This window comes from Pongo pygmaeus, chromosome 14 (assembly GCF_028885625.2).
Source record: "Pongo pygmaeus isolate AG05252 chromosome 14, NHGRI_mPonPyg2-v2.0_pri, whole genome shotgun sequence".
Classification (NCBI taxonomy): domain Eukaryota; kingdom Metazoa; phylum Chordata; class Mammalia; order Primates; family Hominidae; genus Pongo; species Pongo pygmaeus.
In genome coordinates, this window is record NC_072387.2 from 106,236,081 (window position 1) to 106,253,614 (window position 17,534).

Here is a 17,534-nt window from a genome sequence, read left to right on the forward strand (position 1 = left end):
AGTTGATTCCAACCCTGATGGCTGACTTTGAGAGATTCAAGATTTCAGTGGAGAAAGTAACAGCATGAGTCTATAGTTATTACACACACACACACACATACACACACAGGCATAGATGATAATGTGGGTTTGGTTCCAGACTGTCACAATAAAGCAAATATAGCAATAAAGTGAGTCACATAAATTTTTGGTTTCCTAGTACATATAAAAGTTATGTTTACACTGTACTATGGTCTATTAAGTATGCAATAGTATTATGTCTAAAATATACTTACATTATTTGAAAAATATTTTAATGCTAAAAATTGATAATTATCATCTGAGCCTTCCATGAGTCATAATTGCTTTGGTGGTGGAGGGTCTTGCCTCAATTTTGGTGGCTGCTGAATGAGCAGGGTGGTGGTTACTGAAGGTTGGGTGACTATGGTGATTTTTAAAAATAACAATAAAGTTTGCCACATTGACTCTTCCTTTCACAAAATATTTCTCTGTAGCATGCAATGCTGTTTGATAGCATTTTTATGCACAGTAGAACGTCTTTCAAAACTGGAGTCAATCTTATCAAACTCCTCTGCTACTTTATCAACTAAGTTTATGTAATATTCTAAATAACTCATCATTACAACAATGTTCAGCATCTTCACCATGAGTAGTTTTCATTTCAAGAAATCACTTTCTTTGCTCATCCATGAGAAGCAACTCCTTATCCATTTAAGTTTTATCATGAGATTGCAGCAATTCAGTCACATATTCAGGCTCATATTCAAGAGAACTCATTTCATATGATATGATATGAACTAATTCTCATATTCAAGAGAACTAATTCTAATTCTCTTGCTATTTCTACCCCATTTGTGGTTACTTCATCCACTGAAGTCTTGAACCCTTCAAAGTCACCCATAAGGATTAGAACTTCTTCCAAAATCCTGTTCATGTTGATATTTTGAATTCCTTCCATGAATCATAAATGTTCTTAATGACATCTAGAATGATGAACTCTTTCCAGAAAGTTTTAAATTTACTTTGTCCAGATTCATCAGAGTAATCGCTATCTATGGTAGCTATAGCTTTACAAAATATATTTCTTAAATAATGAGACTTGAAAGTAGGTATTACTCCTTGATCTATGGGCTGCAGAATGGATGTTGTGTTAGCAGTAGCAGCATGAAAACAACATTAATCTCCTTGTACATTTCCATCAGAGCTCTTCAGTGGACTAGGTGCTTTGTCAATGAGTAGTAATCATTTGAAATGAATCATTCTTTCTTAGCAGTAGGTCTCAACAATAGGCTTAAAATAATGAGTAAACCATCTGTAAACAGATTTGATGTCATCCACGCTTTTTTGTTCCACTAATAGAGCACGGGTAGAGTAGATTTAGCATAATTCTTCAGAGCCCTAGTATTTTCAGAATTGTAAATGAGCATTGGTTTCATTAAAGTCACCAGCTGCATTAGACTCTAACAAGAGAGTCAGCTTATCTTTTGAAGCTTTGAAGCCAGTCATTGACTTCTCTTTAGCTATGAAAATCCTAGATGGTATTCTTTTCTAATATAAGGCTGCTTCACCTACATTGAAAATCTAGTGTTTGTATCCACTTTCATCAGTGATCTTAGCTAGACCTTTTGGATAACTTGCTTCAGCTCCTCCAACAGCACTTGCTGCTTTGCCTAGAACTTTTATGTTGTGGAAATGGCCTCTTTCCTTAGACATGAACTCACCTCTGCTAGCTTCAGACTTTGCTTCTGCAACTTCCTCACTTCTCTCAGCCTTCCTAGAATTGGAGAGAATTAGGGCCTCGTTCTGGATTAGGCTTTGGCTTAAGGGAATGTTGTGGCTGGTGTGATCTTCTATCCAGATTATTAAAACTTTCTTCATATTGGCAATAAAACTGTTTCACTTTTTTGTCAATTGTGTGTTCACTGGAGTAGCACTTTCAGTTTCCTTCCAGAACTTTTCCTTTGCATTCACAGCTTGGCTAAATGGCGTAAGAGGCCTAGCTTTCTGCCTATCTCGGCTTTCAACATGCCTTCCTTATCACTCAACTTAATCATTTCTAGCTTTGTATTTCAGGTGAGAGATGTGTGACTCTGTCTTTCACTTGAACATTTAGAGGCCATTGTAGGGTTATTAATTGGCCTAATTTCAATATTGTTGTGTCTCAGGGAATAGAGAGGCATCAGGAGAGAGAGAAAGCTAGTCAGTGGAGCAGTCAGAATACACACATTTCCTGATTAAGTTCACCATCTATTTATTTATTTATTTATTTATTTATTTATTTATTTATTTATTTATTTAAGACAGGTGTTGCTCTGTTGCCCAGGCTAGAGTGCAGTGGTACAGTCATAGCTCACTGCAGTCTTGAACTTCTGGCCTCAAGCGATCCTCCCGCCTAGGCTTTCTGAGTACCTGGGACTACAGGTTACAGGTTCTCGCTATGTTACCCAGGCTGGTCTCAAACTCCTGGCCTCAAGGCATTCTCCTGCCTTGGCGTCTTAAAGTGTTGGGATTACAGACGTGAGCCATTGCACCTGGCCAAGTTCACCATCTCATATGTGCTTGGTGTGGTGAGCCAAAACAATTACAATAGTAACAGCAAAGATAGTATCACAGATAACTATAATAGAGATAATAATGATTAAAAAGTTTGAAATATTTTGAGAATTTCTAACATGTGACACAGAGACACAAAGTGAGCACGTGCTGTTAGAAAAATGATGCGAATAGATTTATTCAAAGCAGGGTTGCCACAAACCTTCAATCTGTAAAAAAAGTAACATCTTTAAAGTGCAATAAAATGAAGTGCAGTAAAATGATCTATGCCTGTAGAGTACATATATGGAAATCTCTTTTAAAAAATAAAAATGGAAGAATGCTAACTAATAAATACAGAAGACAAGACAGGTTAAGAAAAGTACAGCGTTGTAATCCATTTTAATAATTGATCAGACAAGGATCATCAGTGAATACTAAATCTTTTGGAGAAAGGTGGTGGGGCACAGGGTGTTCACATGGTCTCATACTATCTCATCACAGGCTACCTATCTAATACAAAGTGAAAAATATACTTTATGTTGTACCTTATCCATGTGATTCTTGGTAGTGGAACAATCTTGTAGTCTATGACTCCAGATTTGATGTAATATCACCTGGGTAATATTCTTGCCAAATATGTTACATCCAGTCTAATCATGAGGGAACAACCAGGCAAATGCAGAAAGGGAGACATTGTGACAGACAACTGGCCTGGGTTCTTTAAAAAATTTAAGGTCATAAAACACACAAAAAAAGCAGAGAGAATATTTAAATTAAAAAAATTAGAGGGACCTAAAAACAGAATGCAGTGTGTGGAGTTTGGATAGTGGGTTAAAAATGAAAAGAGAGAAAACTATAAATGATATTTGGGGGCTTTGGGAACAACTGGAACAATTTGAATATAAATTGTATATCAGTTTATATATTGAATTTCTTAGTTGTGATTATGGTTTCGTAGTTATTTAGGAAAATATTTTTATCTTCAAAGATGCATGCTGAAATATTTAGGGGTATTACGCTGTCTGCAACCAACCTTCAAATGATTAAGAAAGGAAGTATATATATAATCTATCTGTCTATCTATCTATCTAGAGAGAGATGACACAGAGAGCAAATGTGGCAAAATAATAATTGATTAATCTGGGTAAATGTACACAGATATTTACTGTAATATTCTCTGGGTTTGAAATTTTGTAAAATTGAAAAGAAAAATATTAAATATGGATTAATGGCTTGCACTCTTTCCAGTGGATGCTTTACAAGGTACTTGGTGCTGACTTCATCTTTACTTTTGGGGGCAATTACAATGTTTAGGGGAGGGTGCTTGGGAAGGACCTAACTAGGCAAGATGAGTGGGATTCTCATTCTTACTAGAAACAAATACATTATGATTGATAATGTAAATGAATATACTTACAGCAGCCTCAGCTATGATCACTTTTTTCATCCTAAAACTTTTTGTATCTTTAATTAGATTGTTTGTACTCCACAGTTGACTGGCTGTCAGAGTATTGAACAGCTCACCATAAAAGATGTTTGCTTTTAAAATTATTGAATTGGATTTCTATGTAGGAATGTGGAAAACTATCTACTTATGTAGGTTGATTAATCAGTACACTTTTAGAAAACCTTGTTTTCTTTCATTTTAACCATTAACAGGCTAACAAAGTGTGGTTCCCATATAAGCAGCTCGATATCACCTGGGACATTTATTATGGTTTCAAATTAATCAGAACATTGGGGATGGGGCCCAGAAACCTGGTTTTAACAAGATTTCTATTACTGAAATTGATAGGTTCTTTCATTGACACATAGGCTTTCAGGAATGCCACCAGTCACTTTGCTGGTCATGTAGGGCCTTGGGGAAGGGAATCAGCATCATGCCGATTCTGAAGTTATTCATACCATTGGTCTGAACATACTGCAGGCACTGAAAAACTTCAGATTTGGCCTTAGAAGGTAGGGCAGGAGAAAATGGATTAATATTTTCAAGGAGAGCAAGTTGCACAACACTTCTATCCATTATTAGTTTCTAGCAGGAGTTGAAGGGAAGATTTGGCAGAGGAGAAACTTGCACTGAAGCAGGAGTTGACATGGAGCTGGAGGAACAAGGATACACTCCAGCCACCCCTATTCCACCACCCCATTCCACCACTTCAGGGGTGAAGGTCCATGGGGAAGTCAGAGAAGTGACGTAGTCTAGGTCATCCACATAGAAAGTGAGGGCACACTTCTGGAGGACGGGGCAGAGATGAAGTGAACAAGATGCTCTGCCAGCTTGGGGTGCTCCTAAGCTAGGAGCAGTGTTGGAGAAAATAGGAACTAGGCCTGTCATTGAAGGATGGGGTGCTGGCACAATCCAACAGCAGCAGGGGACCTTCCTTGGGAGGCTGAAAGAGATTCCACTTTGTAGGGAGGATACAGAAAGACTCACGGGACCTTAGCATCTGGGCCAAAAGTATAGGTATCCTTTGGATGTTTTATAGGAGCTACTGACAAAAAAAATAGGGGAATGTCTTATTCAGTGCTCCATTGTTGGGGGACAAAACAAAGGAAATTAATATTGAATCCCTCTAGGGATTGTGAATGATTAGACCTTCAAGCTGGTTGTGGAAAAAGAGAAGAGAAGAAAGGCAAATCTGATATTTAGTACAGGCAGGATGGGCCAGGGAAGGGTGCTGAAAAAAATTTCAATCACCCACTATCAGAAAGAGCTACTAATATCCTGTCAGGTTAGACTTCTATTGATACCAAGGTAGAAACATTATGGTTGTTTTGAAATTCTCAAGAGACAGAGACTGCCCTGACTTATGTTGTTTTTGTATTATCAAAAAAAAAAAAAAAAAAAAAAAGTCCGGTGCAGTGGCTCACCGCCTGTAATCCCAGCACTTTGGAAGGCTGAGGCAGGTGGGTCACTTGAGGTCAGGAGTTTGAGACCAGCCAGGCCAACATGGTGAAACCTCGTCTCTACTAAAAATACAAAAATTAGCCAGGTGTAGTGGTGGTCACCTGTAGTCCCAGTTACTTGAGAAACTGAGGCAGGAGAATACCTTGAACTTGGGAGGCGGAGGTTGCAGTAAGCTGAGATCTTGCCACTGTACTCCAGCCTGGATGACAGAGCGAGACCCTGTCTCCAAAAAAAAAAAGCAAGAGGAGGCAAAAGGGCATTTTTCTACCATATATTTATGAGTGCTTAACCAAGAGACTAAGATATTGGAAACACTATGCAAGAATGGTATATTAGTTAGATAAAAGGGTTAAGATTACTAATTGGGCTATTAATAGCTAACAAGTTGGTTCTCTCGATTTAGAGAGTATTTTGATACATATTATTTGATTAAGTATGATTTGTTATACCTGTGAGTAATATGGGCACACTTTTATCCCCATATTGCAAATGAAGTCCAGGCTAACAGTAATTGACATGGCTCATCCATAGAAGACCATGATTTCAATCCAGTTTCTGACTCCTTACTTTATCACAGTGCTCTGTTGAGTCTATATAAAAAACCCTTTGGCTCTTTTTAAATGACTTTCTTTATTTTATCTTATTCTGAATAATGTATAATAGAAAAAATATAAGAAGTTTTAAAAGACTAATTTAAAAGGCTGTTAGGGAAAGCTAAGATAGTTTCATCTTTTCATGTCTCAGTTTGTATCCTAATTCACATCATTTAAAAGTAACACTTAACTAGATTCTTCCCATCTGACAGACTCAACTATTTGAAAACAACAAAAGGGTGAGTTATCCATCCCTGGAAGTGCTAAAACAGAGAGCGGGCTGCTTGCTTATTTTGGGATTAGATAATCTTTAAGATCTGGGTGCCAGAAGCTGGAAGCAAGTGAAAAACCAGTGGTAAAAAACCTACCAACCAACCAAAGAACAACAAAACCCAGTTTCTCCCACAAAACTCAGTTTCTCCATAGTTTAAGTAGATGCTACAGGGTCTGGCTATCTAATTCAACTTATTTGGTTCATTAGAGATGCCTTCATGTAGCCTTCAGAGTCTTGCTTCTCTTGTTTGAAAAACATTACGATCTTATTTTTTATGATTTTCTAGATCAGTGGTTCTCAATGTGTGACTCTCAGGCCAGCAGATTTGGGATCACCTGGGAAACTTGTTAAAATGCAAATCATCAGAAACTCTGGGAATGGGGCCCAGCAACCTGATTGTAACAAGCCCTCCCAGTGATCCTGATGCAGCTCAAGTTTGAGAACTGCAGTGCTAGGTAATAGGCGAGCGGAAGTTGCAAATTAAATTGAGTGGAAGAGTAATAGCAGAGGGAGGCGAGCTAAAAACAAAGAAATTGAATAAGCCATTCTGGTCAAGGAAGATTTAATGTAGGGATTACCTGTGCAACCCCTGTTACTACTGTGATAATGCAGTATGATTTTGTTTTCTAAAAAACAAAGTAAATAATATTTAATAACGATTTCTAACAAAGTATTTTTAAAATTAAAAAACTGTTCTTATTGAATATAATTTGATTGCAGAAAAGTTTATTTAGCTCTTGGGTTAGAATGTGTTGCATTCATTGGATTATTTTTAGTTTGTTAGTGGTTTTAGATAGGATAGGCCAAACTACTATAACAAATCGACCCAAACAGGTACAATCTTATCTCTGTTTTATTTAAAGTCCAAGGTAGATATTTCTGAGCAATAGGAAGCTCTCCTTTACTCAGTGATTTGGAAACCAGGCTTCTTCTACTTTATGTCTCTATCATCCCTCGTGCCTTGCTGTGTGCATCTCGCTGGTAGAAGAGAAAGAGAGAGTTGGTGAGTCACACCCAATTAAGAAAATGCTCAACTCATGGATCTCTCTTCAAGACAAATGAACACATACATGTTCATGCAAAAACCTGCACATGAATTTTCATAGCAGCTTTATTATTACCCAAACCTGGACACAAACCAGATGCTTTTCCATGGGTTAATAGTTAAACAAACTGTGATATAGCCACACTATGGAATATCACTCAGTAATCAAAAGCAAGCAACTATTGATATATGCAACAAATCTGATGAATTTCAAAGGCATTATGCTGAATGAAAAAGCCAGTCCTAAAAGATTGCATACTGTGATTCCATTTGATTCCATTCCACATGATTCCATTTATAAGACATTCTTGAAATTACAAAATTATAGAAATAGAGCATGGATCAGAGGTTGGCATGGGTTAGGGATGGGAGAGGGAGGTCAGGATTATAAAGGTGTAGCACGGGTGAAAGAATCGTTCTGTGTCTTGATTGGGGTGGCAGTTACACAAACCTATACATGTGATCGAATTTCATAGGACTACACACACACACTCACACATACCACACACACACACGAGTGCTTGCAAATCTAAATACATTCTATGGATTGTACAAATGTCAATTTTCAGCTTTTAATATTCCATTATATGTATGCAGGATGCCACCAATGGGAGTGGGTGAAGGGTTTATGGGGTCTTCCTGTACATTTTGTTTTTGTAACATCCTGTGAGTCTATAGTGATTTCAAAATTTAAAGTTTAAAGCAAAGAAGTTGACCCAGAAGTGGCACACATCATTTCATGAGCCTTCATTGACAGGGACGAATTGCATGGCCACACATAGCTGCAAGAGTACAGGGGAAATTGGAAGAGGAGAAAGGATTTTGGCAGGCAGCTAACTTTCTCTACCATAACAAAAAACACTAATTTCCCAGTGAAACCCAATTGCTAAATCCAAAGGCATTTATGCCAATCCATACTACATTCTTCTTATTATTCTCCTATAGCCTTATCTTTTATAAACACTTGTGTGGTTACATTTATTCAATAGCAGCAATCAGTCTTTTTAGACTATCACCACAAAATACCCCTTCATCTCAAAGTTAAAAAAAAATGGAAAAGTCAAAAGAGTAAGGTATTTTTTATAATGATACTTCATCAGGTTATAGATGAGAGAAACAAAAGATGAGAAGGAAAGGGTGAGATGAAAATAAAGTCCCTTCAATTGTATGTATTCTATTCAGCAAGTTTTAGGGCTCTGTAAATATTACATAATGAATTTTTTTTAAATGAAAAAAGAGAACACTCGCTATTTCTCTCCTTTGTTGGAATTATTTTTAAAAACTAGAAAATAAATGAAAAATATTAGAAAAGAAAAATACACCTTTATAAAATAATCTTTTTAATGTTTATTTTGGTAAATATTGGATAAGTTGAATGAGTCTAAAATTTATTTTAATCAACATTCTTGAAGAAAGAAAATAATTTATAAAAATACTGGAAGCACACCCATTTAGATACCTATTACTTAAAAAAAGAGGTAAATAATGAGTGTTGGCGAGTATGTAGAAAAATTGAAACCCGTGTACACTGCTGGTTGGAACATAAAATGGTGCAACCACCATGGAAGACAGTTTGATGATGCCTCAAAAAGTTAAACATAGAACTAGCACGTGATCTGGCAAATTCAGGGACTCAAACAGATAATTGTACACCCATGTTCATAGCAGCATTATTGATAATAGCCAAAAGGTGAAAACACTCTAAATGTCCACAACACATGAATGGATAGACAAAGTATGGCACAGCATGTATCTACAATGGAATATTATTCAGTCTTTTATTATAAAGGAATAAACTCTGATGCATGTTGCAACAGGGATGCACCTTGAAAACATGCTAAGTAAAACAAGCCAGACACCAAAGAACAAGTATTGTATGATTCCACTATTATGAGGTACTTAGAGTAGTCAAGTTCATAGAGACAAAAAGTAGAATGGAAGTTACAAGGGTCTGGGGGAGGGAGGAACTGAGAGTGATGGTTTAATGAGTACATAGTTTCTGTTTGGGATGATGAACAAGTTCAAGCAATGGATAGTGGTGATGGTTGCATAATGTTGTGAGTGTACTTAATGCCACCGAAGTGTACACTTAAAAATATTTTAAGACTGTCATTCAATGGCTGTTTGTGCTACTTTCACATATTACTCAGGGTTATGTCAGACCTTCTTCTGAAAGATGAAGGAACAGATTATCTCAATTTATTTTAAAATTCATTTATGATCTCCCTTCTAGGTAGTAAACATTGTCTAATACAGAATTGCCAAGGGCTGAAATGAAGTGTTTATTTATTTTATTTTAAGTACTTATTTAAATGGACATACTTCAAACTCTTAGATTCTTCCTTTCCCTCCAATGTGACCCAGTGGGGTTGGACCAGGCACTCTGTTTTGCTAGGTCAGGTTTAGTCCAGGTTTTAAGTCAGAATGTCCGGGTGTGAACTGACAGAAGCCTGGGCAGAGATGTTTTAGATGTAGTTTGCCAGGTCTGGGAGGAGGAACGTCCCTCACTGGACTCTCAGATGTTCCTCCCTAATACGCTTATTTTCAGAACGTGCCACCCTGTGCCACATGGGGCATTGTGGGGATTCTGGGTGTGGTTTAACTAAAAGATATGTTTTGTGTTTATGAATATTCTTACAGTGTTATTTTCCAATTTTCTATGCCAGCCTGCCACACTGGCATTGTCAGGGCATGAGGTAGGGGTACAAATATTAGTCTTGATCAACCACATTTAACAAGTATTTAGCCTATTTTTTCTCTTTTTTTTCTGCTCCACCCTAGGCACTGGAATGTTATAGGCAAAAGTAAAAGATTAATAATAAGGAGTTCAAAATCATACTTGTTATACTATTCTATTTATATTCTATGATTCTTCTTTGTGAAAACTCTTGTGTCAACTGTAACATGTAGTGTGCATTAAGTAGATGTTAATGAAAGTTGTTTCTAACATTGTTATTTGTGACTATCTAAATAGAAAGATTAAAGAGAGACCATGAGTATGAAGTATGAATATTTTCAAGTTTATCAGACTAGTAACCATATTTTCTTCTAGGAATCATAGTTATAATGCATAGAAGGGAAAGAATATATTTTCCAGGAAAAAAATCGAGATTTTTGTGTTACAGTTTCACCACCTACTAGCTAATTCACTTGGGTAAATCAAAAGCCCTGAACCTAAATTTGCAAATATTTAAAAATAAGAATTTTAGTAAGACTACTCCATAAGCTTGTTGTCATATTAAATAACATAAATTACAAAGAAATCCTTAGAAACTCTAAGGCACTTTACAGAGGTATTTATAATAATCATATCTACTGCTGAATTAGTCCTACTCCTTCCCTAGGGAGGTGACTAAAGGATTAGAAGATGTTGAATTTTTTATACACTTGAATATCTTTGAATTCTTTTCAGATATATGTAAATTAAAATTTTTCATTTTCTTATAATTTAATATGTGTAAGAATCTGGCTGGGTATGGTGGCTCACGCCTGTAATCCCAGCACTCTGGGAGGCCGAGGCAGGTGGATCACCCGAGGTCAGGAGTTTGAGACCAGCCTGGTCAACATGGTGAAACCCCGTCTCTACTACTCTACTAATACAAAAATTAGCCAGGCGTGAGTGTCATGCGCCCATGATCCCAGCTACTCGGGAGGCTGAGGCAGGGAGGTTGCAGTGAGCCGAGATTGTGCCATTGCACTCCAGCCTGAGTGACATAGCAAGACCTTGTCTCAAATAAATAAATAAATAAATAAATAAATAAATAAATAAATAAATAAAATGTGTAAAAATCATCTGGGGATCATGTAAGGCCCTAGAGTTCAAGGCCCATGCACAGAAATCCTTCTTTAGTGAGTCTAGGCTGGTGGTTCTCAATTTTGGGTGCACATCAGAATCATCTAGGGTGTTTCTAAAAATCCCCATGCCCAAGATGCACCCCAGACCAATAACATCAGAATTCTAGAGGTAAGACCCAGGCATAGTATCCCAGATGATTCTGGTGGGGGTAGCCCAAGAACCATTGCTTAGAAAAAAAAATTTCCTGATATGGTTTGGCTGTGTCCCCACCCAAATCTCACCTTGAATTGTAATAATCTCCATGTGTCAAGGGTGGGGCCAGGTAGAGAAAATTGAATCATGGGGGCAGTTTTCCCCATACTGTTCTCATGGTAGTGAATAAGTCTCGCAAGACCTGATGGTTTTATAAATGGGAGTTCCCCTGCATATGCTCTCTTGGCTCCCACCATGTAAGATGTGCCTTTGTCCCTCCTTTGCCTTCTGCCATGACAGTGAGGCCTCCCCAGCCATGTGGAACTGTGGAGTCCATTAAACCTCTTTTTCTTTATTAGTTACCCACTCTTGGATATGTCTTTATTATCAGCATGAGAACAGACTAATGTGGTCTGTAAGGAATAAATTGCTAAACTGAGCCATGAATAATTATGATTTGCATTTTTCTCTTGTATAAAGGAAGATGCCAAATAGATTAAAAACCATATTTAACATGGTTTTTGTAAACGGAAAGCTGATATAAGACACATACCTTAATTCTTTATGGTAAAACTTTACGTAACCCTGAAATTATATTTCTAGACAATGGTGACATTATAAAAACCATATTGAAAAATTAATGATAAAAGGATTTGCATTTTAAAATATTTTAATTTCAGGATAATAGGGTTCAAATTGTTTTTGCACTGCTTCTTTCAAATCTAATGTCTATGGATTTTGTTCTCTGTAATTAGTGTGTTTTAAGTAAATATTGATCCACAACTTCCTCAAATCATAGCTGTTGACTATGACACTGGTACACTTACTATGCTTTCTTTCCTGGATTCATGCCTAATCTCCTGCTTCTCAGTTTTTATTGGCTCTTTCTTCTGTTCTTAGGACAGTTCCACTTCTTAGATGTTAACAATGATGGAAGTGAAAAGGATGTAAATGAGTTAACCTCGAAGCTCTTTGCAAAATGTAAAGAAGAAAAACATGTTACCCATTATTATTGCTGGTGCAAAGAATTCAAGACTGTTCTAGACGTCAGTTACATTGAAGCAACAGTGGAGGAAGTAAGCGGGTCATATCCAACCTAATTGGAAGGGCTTGTCTTGAGACCCAGTAGGTTTTGTAACCTAATCTATTTGCCAGCTGCCCACTCCTCCCCTTTCTTTCCCTTGGTGTGTGTTCTAACTTTACATCCACACTGAGCAGCGTTCTTTCAAGAAGTTTCTTTTGATAGCTCAATGAAAACTCACTTCATGACGTTTATGGTTTTTTCCTTTTGTAAATGTATGAAGTCAAAGAAAGAGTGCACAGAGCACAATATTTCACCCCCAAAACTCCAGACTCCCCACATGTTTTTGCTCAAGTTTCCTTATGGTTGCTTTGCCTCTACCCCACAGAGCCCAGCCTTGCTGGGAACACCTTTATTGCTTTTCTCAGACCCTGTGAGTTTCCCTCTCTCTTTGTGTGCATAATAGTTCACTAACTCTAGGTTCTTATTCAATGCTTGCAGGTTGAAACCTATTACCCTTCCAAAAGTAAGGGGCTGGCAGTCATAGGACCACCCTATTTGGATTGAAGATAGGGTACCTGTAAATTATATAACAAAAATTTCAGGAACTTGGTAGTAAAAGGAAGGCTAGTTTGTGTCAAAGCATGTTGTATATAAATGCCTATTATATTAAGCTTTACTATATTTGAAGAGGACATATTTACAATCCAGCTGGTAGACTCGTTTGATAAAAAAAGGACTTCTCACATCATAAGCATGAATCCGGACTCTAGCCAGCAAGCCTGATGTTCAGAGCTTTTTTGAAAAAAAAAAAACATAATTTTCTTCTTCATTTTGAATTACATGGTATAATTCAGTATCTACAGCATAATTCTTCATTTTAACAGAAACATAATAAAACTGAGTAAAAATTCGATTTTTGTCAGTTATGTATTTTCTCTCCTTAGTCGGCTATCAATTATTTAGAATTTGTCTCTGTTAGAAATCATTCCATCCATTTTTCCTCTTTCTTTTGTTTTTGAGTTTAGACAAAATATTCTGGGTTCATAAGGGAAAGGAAAGGAGATTCAATTGGAGTAAGTTAGTTATGATACTGGAAAAGTTGGGTAATGATTTAAGAGTGGGACTACGGGAACTGCTGACACATGCCGATGTTTATTATAATTAACAATCCAAGTCTTTACAGACTTCCTAATCCCTCTTTCTTTGTGTAAAAGTGTAAGGTACATGTTTGTCCCCAGGAAACATTTATCGTACTATCACTGGGGTCTAGGAGAGACATAAAATTCCATCACAATGTACTCTGTGTTTGGACTGAGGAGGATTAAGTCTGTAAGAGAAAAATGGCATCTCACTGGTGTTGTGGGGGTGGGGAGGGTGGGTGTGAGGGTTGGGGGGAGGTTGTGTACCCATAATCTTGATGGCATGATATGAACCCCGTGCATTTCCATAGGTTCATCCCTTCCTCTAGAACAAAAACCAAATCCTCCGTTAGTGGGGGCACACCCTCTTGCAGCATATTAAAGAGAGGGGCAGACACTGCTTGGAGCAAAGCCACCAAGCAGCAACCAGGAGATACTCCTTTGGAACCAACTGCAGGACAGTGTGCAGACAGATACTTGGTTATCAAATCAAAGGATCACCCCCTCTTTCCCCAGCTTTCTGCTTGGTGAAGCAGAAAGCAGATGCCTTAAGGGACCTAATTGCCTTAGGTATTGTTAACAGCTGTGTGAGGACACTGTGTGAGTATAATTGGGGATCCCACGATATCACCATGTTTTGAGCTGCCACCGAAGTCTTTCCAGGCAAAGCCTAGAGAAGGAAGATGCTGCAAGTTGTATTTTTCATACAAATGTGCAGAACTGCTAGCAAGCCCTGCACATTTGTTAGCACCTCACTGGCCTCTGTGATCTGAGTAGCAGACACACAACAAGACTGATGAGCACAAGGGTGAGGATGGTAGACATCTCTTCAGGGTGATTTCATGGGCTTCGCTGCACATCAATCAGTACAAAGTGGAGCAGAAGGTATAAAGCAGGGTGGGTTTTTCCCCCTCTGAAGAAAGGGAGGGAAAAATGATGAGGTGTTATGTACTATTCACCTGGAGAAAATTCGGAATGCCAGGGCATTGGTGACTGTTTTCAAAAGATCTTTTTTTTAAGGCTATGTTCTTTCTACCATTTTTTTTTAAGTTTTAGTAGAAACTGGGTGAAATTCCTGACAGTATAATTATATTGATGAGTTAGTGGATGGCTTGAAGCCTGAATTTTCCACTAATAGAGCAAGTCACTTCTCTCTGGCCCCAGTTTCCTGACATAAAATAGGAGGTTTGGTCTAGATCAATGATTTGTAACCCTGGCTGCATATTAGGACCGTCTGGCAATGGTAAAAACAAAAACAAAAGAGAATAAACAAACCCATGACTGGTTGCCAGTCCAATAAATTTTGATTTATTCGGTCTCAGGTGGGGTCTAGGCATTGCTCCTTTAAAAAGTTCCAGCAACCCCAAGTGATTCTAATATACAGCTAGGGTGGAAAACTAGCTAAAGTTACTTTCTGTAGCTGAAGTTATTTTCAGGTGCAGTGTTTCAAAATTGTTTATATGCAGCCTTTCTCTCTCCCTTCAGAACAATGAAATTTTTGTTAGTTCATTTGCTGATTCCTTATTTTTCTTTAAAAAATTCTAATATTTTGTATGTAAAAATTTTTATTTAAAAAAATTTTGTAACATATATGTAAGTTATGAAACATAACAATATGGAAACCCATGAACACATTATCTAGCTTAGGAACTAGAGTATTACCATCACTATTGAACTTCCTGATATGTTCTACTCTAGAATGTCATGTCTCCAAACCCTCTCAAGGGTAATCATTGTTATAGATTTTGTCTTCATCACTCCCATTTTTAAAAATCCATTATTGGCCAGGCGCGCTGGCTCATGCCTGTAATCCCAGCAATTTGGGAGGCTGAGGCAGGCAGATCACCTGAGATCAGGAGTTCGAGACCAGCCTGGCCAACATGGTGAAACTCTGTCTCTACTAAAAATACAAAAATTAGCCAGGCGCAGTGGTAGGCTACTCGGGAGGCTGGGGCAGGAGAATCGCTTGAACCCCTGGAAGTGGAGGTTGCAGTGAGCTGAGATCGTGCCATTGTACTCCAGCCTGGATGACAGAGCAAGACACCGTATCAAAGAATAGATAAATAAAAATAAAAAATAAAAATATCGATTATTACTCTATGCCTGTATTACTAAACAATATATTGTTTGGTTTTGCTGGATTTTGAGCATCATATAAATAATATTATACTTTATGTTATTTTACACAATTAGCTATTTTTCACTTGAAATTATTTCTAAGTCATTAATGCTTGTAGCTGTATTTCATTTTCATTGCCATATAAAATTCAGTTTGTGTGAACATAGCATAGTTTGATTGATTCATCTTGTTAATGGATATTGGGTTATATGTTACGGTACCCCATATTGTGAACACATGACATTATCAACCTTAAACATTTTTGGCAATCTCATATATATATGAATTGGTATTTCATGGTGGTCTTAATTTGCATTTACCTGATTACTAAATATCTTTTTAGAAATCTTTTTTATAGCTTTCTTGAAGTAAAATTGACAAATAAAAATTGTATATATTTAAGGTGTACAATGTGATGTTTTGATATACATATACAATGTGATGTGATTACCACAATCAAGCTAATCAACCTATCCATCACCTCACATAGTTACGCGCGCGTGTGTGTGTGTGTGTGTGTGTGTGTGATGAGACTACTTAAGATCTCTTTTAGCAAGTTTCAGGTATACAATACATAATTTTTAGCTATAGTCAGTATGCTGTACATTAGGTCTCCAGAACTTACTCATTTTATAGCTGCAAGTAAGTATTTTTTGACTAACATGTCCCCATTTCCCTCACTCCCAGCCCCTGGAAACCACCATTCTGCTCTCTGTTTCTGTAAGTTTGACTTTTTAGATACCACATTTAAGTCAGATCATTCAATATTTGTTTTTTGTGTCTGACTTATTTTTAGCATAATATCTGCCAGGTTCTTCCATATTGTTGCAAATGGCAGGATTCCCTTCTTAGTTTTTTAAAGGATTAATAGTATTCTATTGCATATATATGTATTCTATCTGTTTATATGTTTATGGGTTTTCTTTATCCATTCATCTGTTCGTGGACACTTAGGTTGTTTTCATATCTTGGCTATTGTAAATAATGCTGCAGTAAACATGAGCCTGCACATCTCTTCAAGATAGTGAGCTTATTTTCTCTGGATATGTATCCAGGAGTGGGATTGCTGGATTATATGGTAGTTCTATTTTTAATTTTTTGAAGAACCTCCAAATTGTTTTACATAATGGCTGTATCATTTTATATTCCTACCAACAATATATAAGGGTTACCTTTTCTCCACATTCTTGTCAGCGCTTGTTATCTTTTGACATTTTGATAATAGGCATCCTAGCAGGCATGAAGTGATATCCATTATGATCTTGATTTGAATTTCTCTGATAACTACTGATGTTGAGCATTTTTTACATACCTGTTGGCCATTTGTATGTTTTCTAAAATGTCTATTTAGTTCCTTTGCCCATTTTATAATAGGGCTTTTTTTGTTTTCTTGCTATTGAGTATATGAATTCCATGTATATTTTGGATACTAATTCCTTATCAGATATATGGTTTGGAAGTATTTTATTCTGTTCCTTGGGTTCTCTTTTTATTTTGTTGATTGTTTCTCTATGCTGTATAGGAAATTTTTAGTTTGATGTAGTCCCATTTGTTTCTTTTTGCTTTTGTTGCCTGTGCTTTTGGTATCATATCCAAAAAAATTTTATATTGCCCCAGACCAATGTCATGGAGCTTTTCTTATATGTTTTCTTCTAGGAATTTTATGGATTTAGGTCTTATGTTTAAGCCTTTAATTAATTTGAGTTGATTTTTGTGTATAGTGTAAGAGAAGGATCCAATTTCATTTTTTTGCATGTGAGATAAAGATCCATTTTTTGTTTTTGCATTTTATCCGTGTGGATAGCCAGTTTTCCCAGAAGTATTTATGGAAGAGTTCACAGATTCTTTTGCTTGATCAGTTCTGTTACTGTGCTGTCTATTGTATTTTAAAATTTCATTCATTGTACTC

At 36.8% G+C, this 17,534-nt stretch overlaps 1 protein-coding gene across 1 annotated transcript in view; it reads left to right on the forward strand.

Annotated features, from left to right (window-relative positions):
• HS6ST3 (heparan sulfate 6-O-sulfotransferase 3) overlaps positions 1–17,534 on the forward strand; it is a 760,542-nt gene that overhangs the window by 265,127 nt on the left and 477,881 nt on the right. The window lies entirely within an intron of this gene.